Here is a 7,801-nt window from a genome sequence, read left to right as displayed (position 1 = left end):
GGGCGGTGCCGGGGCGGTGCCGGTACCAGGGCGGTGCCGGTGCCAGAGGCGGTGGCGGTACCGGGGCGGTACCAGGGCGGTGCCGGTACCAGGGCGGTGCCGGTGCCAGAGGCGGTGGCGGTACCAGGGCGGTGCCGGTGCCAGAGGCGGTGGCGGTACCGGGGCTGTACCAGGGCGGTGCCGGTGCCAGAGGCGGTGGCGGTACCGGGGCGGTACCAGGGCGGTGCCGGTGCCAGAGGCGGTGGCGGTACCGGGGCGGTACCAGGGCGGTGCCGGTGCCAGAGGCGGTGGCGGTACCGGGGCGGTGGCGGTGGCGGTCCGGGCCCGCGGCGGTGCCGAGGCCGCTGCTCGCAGCCAACGCCGCTGTGGTATCGTAGCAACGGCGGCTGCGGGCGGGGCCCGGGCCCGCCGTCCGCCCAGGGCCCAGCGCCGGCCCGTACACGGGTGGCCCAGGTCACCCCGCAGCCGAAGCGTGACCTGTCCTCCCAAAAACTGCGTGTCCATCTTGCTGCCGAAGTTCGGCCGTCGGGGATTTTAAGCCAGGACACCGAGGAATGTTTCCGCTCTGTCCCAGAGGCTCCCCGAGCAGAGCAGCTCAGCGCGGCCGGCAGGGCGGGCCAGCTCAGTGACAGAATTGTTAGGGCTGGACGGACCTCTGGTGATCCCCGGCCAAGGCAGGCAGGGCCACCTGGATCAGGTGACAAGAAAATGTCTCCAGGTAGGTTTTGAATGTTTACACTGAGGGAAACCTCAGGACCTACCCTGGGCAGCCTGTTCCAGTGCTTTGCTACCCTCTATGGAAAGAATTTCTTCCTCATGTTGAACTGGAACTTCTTGTGGTTTAGATAATGGCCATTGCTCCTCATCCTGTCGCTGGGCACCACTGAAAAGAGCCTGGCACCTGCCTTTGAGACATTGATATGCACTGATGAGCTCCCTCTCAGTCTTCTCTGTTCTCTCAGACTGAACAGGCCCAGCTCCTGCAGTCTCTCATCATACAAGAGATGCTCTGGACCCATCATCATCTTCATGGCCTCCACTGGACCTTTACAGTAGCTCCTTGTCTCTCTCAAACTGAGTCCACTCAAGGCCTGTGGAAGGCACTAAACAGGGATTTGAGCAGTTTGGGGGCACAAATTGTAGAACCACAGAATACAGTGGGTAGGAAGGGACCTCAGAGATCAACTCATTCCACTCCCATTGCCATGGGCAGAGACATCTTCCACTGTCCCAGGTTGCTCAGAGCTCCATCCAGCCTGGGCTGAAACACTTCCAGGAGTGGGGCATCCACAGCTTCTCTGGGCAACCTGTGCCAGTGCCTCACCACTCTCACAGTAAAGAATTTCTCCCTAACATCTGCTCTAAACCTACCATTCTTCAGCTTAAGCTTAACCATTTCCCTCGTCCTGTCACTACATGCCAAATGGCATTTGGAGCCTGACTTCTGCCATACCATCATACCCAACTACTCACAGTAACCTGTCTGTGCATGTGGATGGCTTGGCACAATCCATGGTGCAGGAAAAGGAGGCAGGACATCGGCTCCACTTCAGAGCTGTGCTTAAGGATCAGCTGCTGCTGTTCTCTCCACTCCCAGCTAACTGCTGGAATGGTGGGGTTTATCTCTCTAAGCACACAAATTGTTCCATCTGATAGCTTTTTAGGGCAGGGAATGTACTGTACCATGTATACACTCCCTAGCAGCATGGATGTTGGTTAGGACCTTAAAGTACCACTTGAAACAAATAATGATGATGGAAAACTTTTTCTCATGCTGGTTTAATGAAGCCTGAATTGTAGCACTTCATTTTATTGATTATGTGGCAAAATAGGCAGTTTCAAATGGATGCTTTCAAATGGTCTGATTTTACCATTAGAACTGGAGAAAAATACATATTTTATAATGTGTTCTTTTTATGTGTGAGTTCATTTACAAAATATCCTATACACTGAAACATTCAATCATTTCAATGCACGCTTCTAATAAAAAAAAATTAATAAAGTTCCTTTTCTAAGTTTTGTACTCCCCTTTTTCCTCATTTTCTTTTGTACTGATGTTTCTTACATAATAAAATTACAAGGAAGATGATTATGATAAATTCCTTGATTCTAGGATTTCAGTTCTCAAGAGGACCAAACTTCTAGACCTTTAACATAAAACAACTGCACATGTAATGAAATATCAAATGGTGTGATTTTAATTTTGTGAGCAAAATACTGCCGGAGGAAGGGGACATGCTCAGAATTTTAAAAAATAATATTATATGATGAATAAAAATGAGCCTTCCAATTTACATCTCAAATATATAACTTTGATATTATTTATACTGTTTCTTATGTCTTTAAAAACAAAACAGGAGTGGAAGGGAGGTAGTCACTTTGGGCTTCAGGTTCATGTTTGTGCTTGAAGGTAACAGCATAAATGTGTCTAAAAATTATACCCATTTATTCAGACATTCCCATGAGCTTCCTGATTCATGGTCTGGTTGAAAATGTCCCTGTTCACTGCATGGGCATGGACTGGAAGACCTTTAAAGGCCCCTCCCAACCCAAACTACTCTGTGATTTCTTCTCTTATATTTTTCAAACCCATCTTGATCTGTACCCTCTGAGACTGTGTGACTGCTTAGACATGACAACTTCCATTTGTGCTAAATTCATCCAAATTCTGCAAGTCCACCCTCGTGGTACCTGCATCTCTAACAGCAGTGCAGACATAGTGGAGTGAGTGTTAGTTGTCCATAACTCATGCAAAAGCATATTTTTTTAAAAGCCTTAAAACATCACAACTCATAGCATATAAGCGTGACCAGGAGACAAATCTCTGTGACTGTGACGACTCAAATATTCATGTTAAATTAATTCTGTAATAAATTATATTAACAAAAGAATGCCTCAACAGCCTCATAAACAAGGAGCTGCACTGACACTCAAGAGGATGCCTGAGTTTCTGACCTTAGCAAGAATTTACTTTAGCTCAGGACCAGTCACTTAAAATTCCCCGTGCTTGAGATTCATCAGTGAAGTGTAAATAACCACATCTGCCCTCCTGCCATGGTGCTGTGACTCTTGTGGCTATAAATGATGCACTCATGTCATAGAGAGAACCTCTGGACAAGGTGGAGCTCTTTGAGTGGGATCACTTTTTAACTCTCCCTTTTAAGATGAGCATATGTCCCCAGCTCTGCAAAAACCTTTCTGCTAATAAGAGCAAAAAACTCCAACGGCCACAGGGGAAAAAAAAAAAAAAAAAAAAATCTCCATTAATGGCAAGGACAAGCCAGACCTAGAAAGTTTCAGTTCATTGAAAAAATTGCTATTTATTTCCCTGAATGTCTTTGTTCAAGAGACACATGCACTTCATGGTAAATAAGCAGAATCACCTGTCTCGCCAGCTGCATAAAAGAGAGTTTTGCGCAAGTGGGGAGTGTTGTTCTGCAGGCAGAAAGGGTTACTAGAGAAGAAATGTTTGCTCACTGATTTATTTGAGGTCACAACCCTTGTGCAGTTAATTTAAGATATGTTTGAAACTGTAGTGGCATGAAAATGATAAGCCATTACTTCCTGAACGTAACGATTTATGGGCTGCTGCAGAGATATAAATAATAAAGTAAAAACTCATCATAAGATGACCCAGGAGTATGTAAGCCGTTTGGGGCAGGGACCAGGACAGTGCGTGTCTTCCGAAAGTGTAAAGGAACCTTGGGGCCCCTGGCCGGTGAGGACAGGAGGAGCTGAAGAAGGGAAGCGGGGGTTGAAGCGTTTCCGCCCAGCCCCGCTGCTGTCAGGAGGCGCCGGGAGGCGGCAGCACCGCACCGCGGCCGTGCTGAAGTGACCCGCACGGCGCTCCCGACCCGGGACACCAGCACCCCGCAACACCCGGGCGTGCGGCGCTGGGGGGAACACGGGCTCCTGCATGAGGCTCTGCATTTGTGCTCCCTTTACTCGGATCATCGACGCAAAAGTACCGCTAAGGAACGCAAAATTTACCTACGGATTTGCTAATATTAAAGTATTGATCGACATACGTTGCAAATATGTTACATGAATATTACTTAATCTAACTGCATGTCTTGTAATTTCCCCGACAGTATGGAAATCCAGCAGAGCCTCATGGCCACAAAGAGCAGAGATGCTGCAGGCACTGTCAGTGGGCTGACATCCTGGCACCTACCCTGCAAACCAGGTTGCCTTCTCACAGTTACATCAGTCTTGCAGTATTAAAAGGAGCAAGAGCTTACAGAAAATGCTCCTTTTTCTCCAGTGACAAGGTAATGCTATATGGTTCTCAAATACTTAATTATCTAACTGATATTTTTACTATATTCATTTTAATGTCCTCTCCACCTGTTATTTTCAAACTTAATGATAGTTTTAAAACAATAACGGTTATTCAGTTTAGATTGGATTGAGACTTTCTACTTTGTTCATAAAGATGATGCAACAGATCTCAAATAACAGTGACCTTTGATCATGTTTGGCACTAGATGAGCCAATGATCTCAAGAGAGGAAACATTACCATTTTTATAAGTTAAATCATAGCAATGTTTCAATCAATGGAAACACCCAAATAAAAACCTTGTTCTGAGAAGCTAAAGCTAACAATGTGTGTATAATGTACAATTACATGCTCCAGATAAAAAACAAAAGAGAGTTATGGAAAGTAACTACAATTAATTCAATAATCCTGAAACTAAGTTGAACTTGCTAGTCCTCAGTATGGTTTAAAACTGCAGAACAGTTTTCCATTCCAGTTTTTCCTCCCAGTTCTGCAATTGAGATTACTATGGCATGCCATGCTTGTTAGAAAAATCCTCCTCCAAGATAAACACAGAAATTCTCCACGACTGCTGGATGAAAGCAATGCTCTGCAGATCTGCATCACCATTACTGCCCACTGTGGGCTCTTACCATCACCAGTATTACGGTTTATGCAACGAGTCTGGCCTTCAGCTTTACCTGAGGGGTGGGGGAGGACACTTTTCTTCCAATATATGTGAAGGAATGGTCTGATAGGAGTAACCTCTCCCACCCTGGTTGCCCAGCATCATTAATCACTGGAGAGGCTATAAAGGAAAGCCTACAAGGTAACATAAATACACTTGGTCCTGCAGAGCTCTTAGGTTTCTTCAATCAATGATTTCCATTACCTGCTTACCAGTTCTGAACCATGGCTGTCTTCCCAATCAGGAACATTTGGGTCTATTTAAAAATAAGTTTTAAATGCGTATAGAGTCATCATGTGCTCATTAGCTTTTCAATAGCTTTTTGGTTCCAGCAGCAGAATCCAGGTCCTAATATAATATTCCTGTTCTACTCACATTTTATTCTTCTGTCTTTTAATTCTCAGCCACCAAGTCTCCCTAGATGAAAAATTTGTTAGGCATCTTTCACTATTTGACACTCTGGAAGGAAGAAGCTATTAGAAAAAATCTTAATACCCAGAGAAGGGTGGAGAAATCACAGATATTTAAGATGTTCATAAGGTCAGGTATAGGGGGTAGAGGAGGACACCATATGGTAAACTGTGAGGAGGTGATCCCATCTCCCTGCACATGTCCTTGTATGATATCCAGGAGGTGTGAAATGTCCATAGGTGGGAGTTCATCACTCCCTTCTCCCCTTGATCTGCTCCTGCTATACCTACTAAAGCACTGTCCTGCTGCAGTCTCCTTCAGGCTTACACAAGCGTGGGCCCCAGCAAGGCCTGACAAGTGCAAGATTATCACTCCTGCTTTCTCTGTGTGACGTGTTAATGTAATCCCTCTGTGTAATCCAGGCTGGAAGTTGTCTCTGGTATTCTTTGATTTTTTTTAGTTACCGTTTCTAATCATTTAAGGAACTATTGATGGGTTTGTGATGAATTAGAAATACTAGTGGAAAGAATAAGTTCTCAATCATCTAACATGTCTGAAAGCAGGTGAGAAAGGTACCAAAATTTTGACTCTCAGCCCAAATCCTGCTTGTCCTGCACCTGCTGATGGGATCTTAAATTCCATTTTAGAAATAATATTATTATATCTAATTTCTGCTGCAGTAATAGCCACGTCACAGAGCCACAGCTTAAGTCTCAGTGTGTGAAGAACTATGGTACTGTTACTCCGCTGATTGCTGCTTCAGATCCTGCCCAGCATGTGAGTAAGGTTAGCGGAGCTTGGCTCATTATCAAATTAATTACTACCTTGAGCAAGATAATGATCTCAAGCCTTCTGCAGTGCAGCAATACTCAAACAATGAATCATGTCCTAGAGTTGTCAGTTGCTTCTAGCTTTCCCTCTTTCAGACTGCTGAACTGCATCAAAAGCCCCCTAACACAAACCAAATTAATGTGTCTTGGTTCGAGTTTTCCATTTACATGTATTGTATCATTATAATAATTTTATACCATCTTAGGTGGCACAGAAAGTAGATCCTGAATCTAGGCTGGTGGATATGTAATATAATTTGTTGAGATGTGAGTCTTCCTATGAAAAATGTTCAGGTCTTTTCCCTGTATCCCAGAGAAATTTTGCAGATGCATATAAATTATAGCCACTGTAACCTATAGTGATTTGTATTGCCCAATGTGTATATCCATACAGATATACATTCAGAATCAGTAATAACAACCTTATTGGGCTTTATGTGGGTGATATTCAATAGACATTTTCCTCTGGCTTAGGTGATAAATAGCTATGATCCAGGCAAAGGAGCTGCTTTCTCTCCTGCTGCTGCTGAAAAGTTCCCAGGGGAAATAAACAATGCACCAGGCAGGCTGGGTCCTGCAGCAGAGCAGGGAGATTTCAGTACTGCTCTTGCTAGAGATAGTTCCATAGATTAGGGCATATGAGGAAGGAATACACTAATAACACCCAGGTTGCTAATAAAACTGAATAAACTTGATTTGGACACTGAGGAAATAATGCCTGTATACACAATTACAAACACAAACCCTTTGAACAACATTAAACTGTTACTTAATTCAATAAGCACTTCAGGAAACACAACAGGATGACTTAACAGTCCCAGTTATCACTCATGAGCTAGCCAGCTTCAGAATAAATCTGTGCCACCACATTTGCCTGGTGCCTTCGTGATAGCGCAAAGTCTTAGCGCAACATAAAACACAGACTGTCACCCACCACCACACATGTCCACCATCTGAGCTTAAAAAAAAAAAAAAAAAAAAAATCAAAGTAGTGCTGGTGGAGAACATGCAACGTGCCAGAGCAGTAGTGATATAAAACAGTTGTTGCAATGCTGTGGAAAGAGGGGGGGTACAGTATAGTTCCTCTAAATCACATAGATGTTACTATGTCCTTAAGCTTCCTGTGAAACTGACAGTTTTTGAGAAAACTTATTTTTGTGAGGAATACAAGAAGATGGCCTTGAACTCTAGAATGAGGGTAGTGTTCGAAAACATTTTCAAAAATCCTTTACTGTGGCCTCAGCCATTAGCTACAACACTTGCTGTGCCTTAGTTCCCTCATCCCTACTAAGACCAAGCCTGTCAGAATTCAAGAAGCGTTTGGACAAACTGTCAGGCACATGGTGGGGTTGACCCTGTTGACCTTCCAGCTCAGGATACACGATGATTCTAGAGAAACTAGTAGCACTTCTGGGCCGCTTCTGGGGAAGGATGTTAGAGATTCCACAGCTTTTTACTTGTGCCAGCCTGGAGCACGAAAATGGGTCACCACTCCTGCGATTTACTCCTTTGCTTTGATTAAGAACAGAACATGAGGTTCCCTGTTTCAGCCGCTTTCCTGACTTTCAGGCACGACCACCAGGAGGTCAGAATACATCCGAGAAGCAAGATGA

The sequence above is a fragment of the Hirundo rustica genome, chromosome 8, assembly GCF_015227805.2.
Source record: "Hirundo rustica isolate bHirRus1 chromosome 8, bHirRus1.pri.v3, whole genome shotgun sequence".
NCBI classification, from domain to species: Eukaryota; Metazoa; Chordata; class Aves; order Passeriformes; family Hirundinidae; genus Hirundo; species Hirundo rustica.
This window is presented reverse-complemented; position numbering follows the sequence as displayed.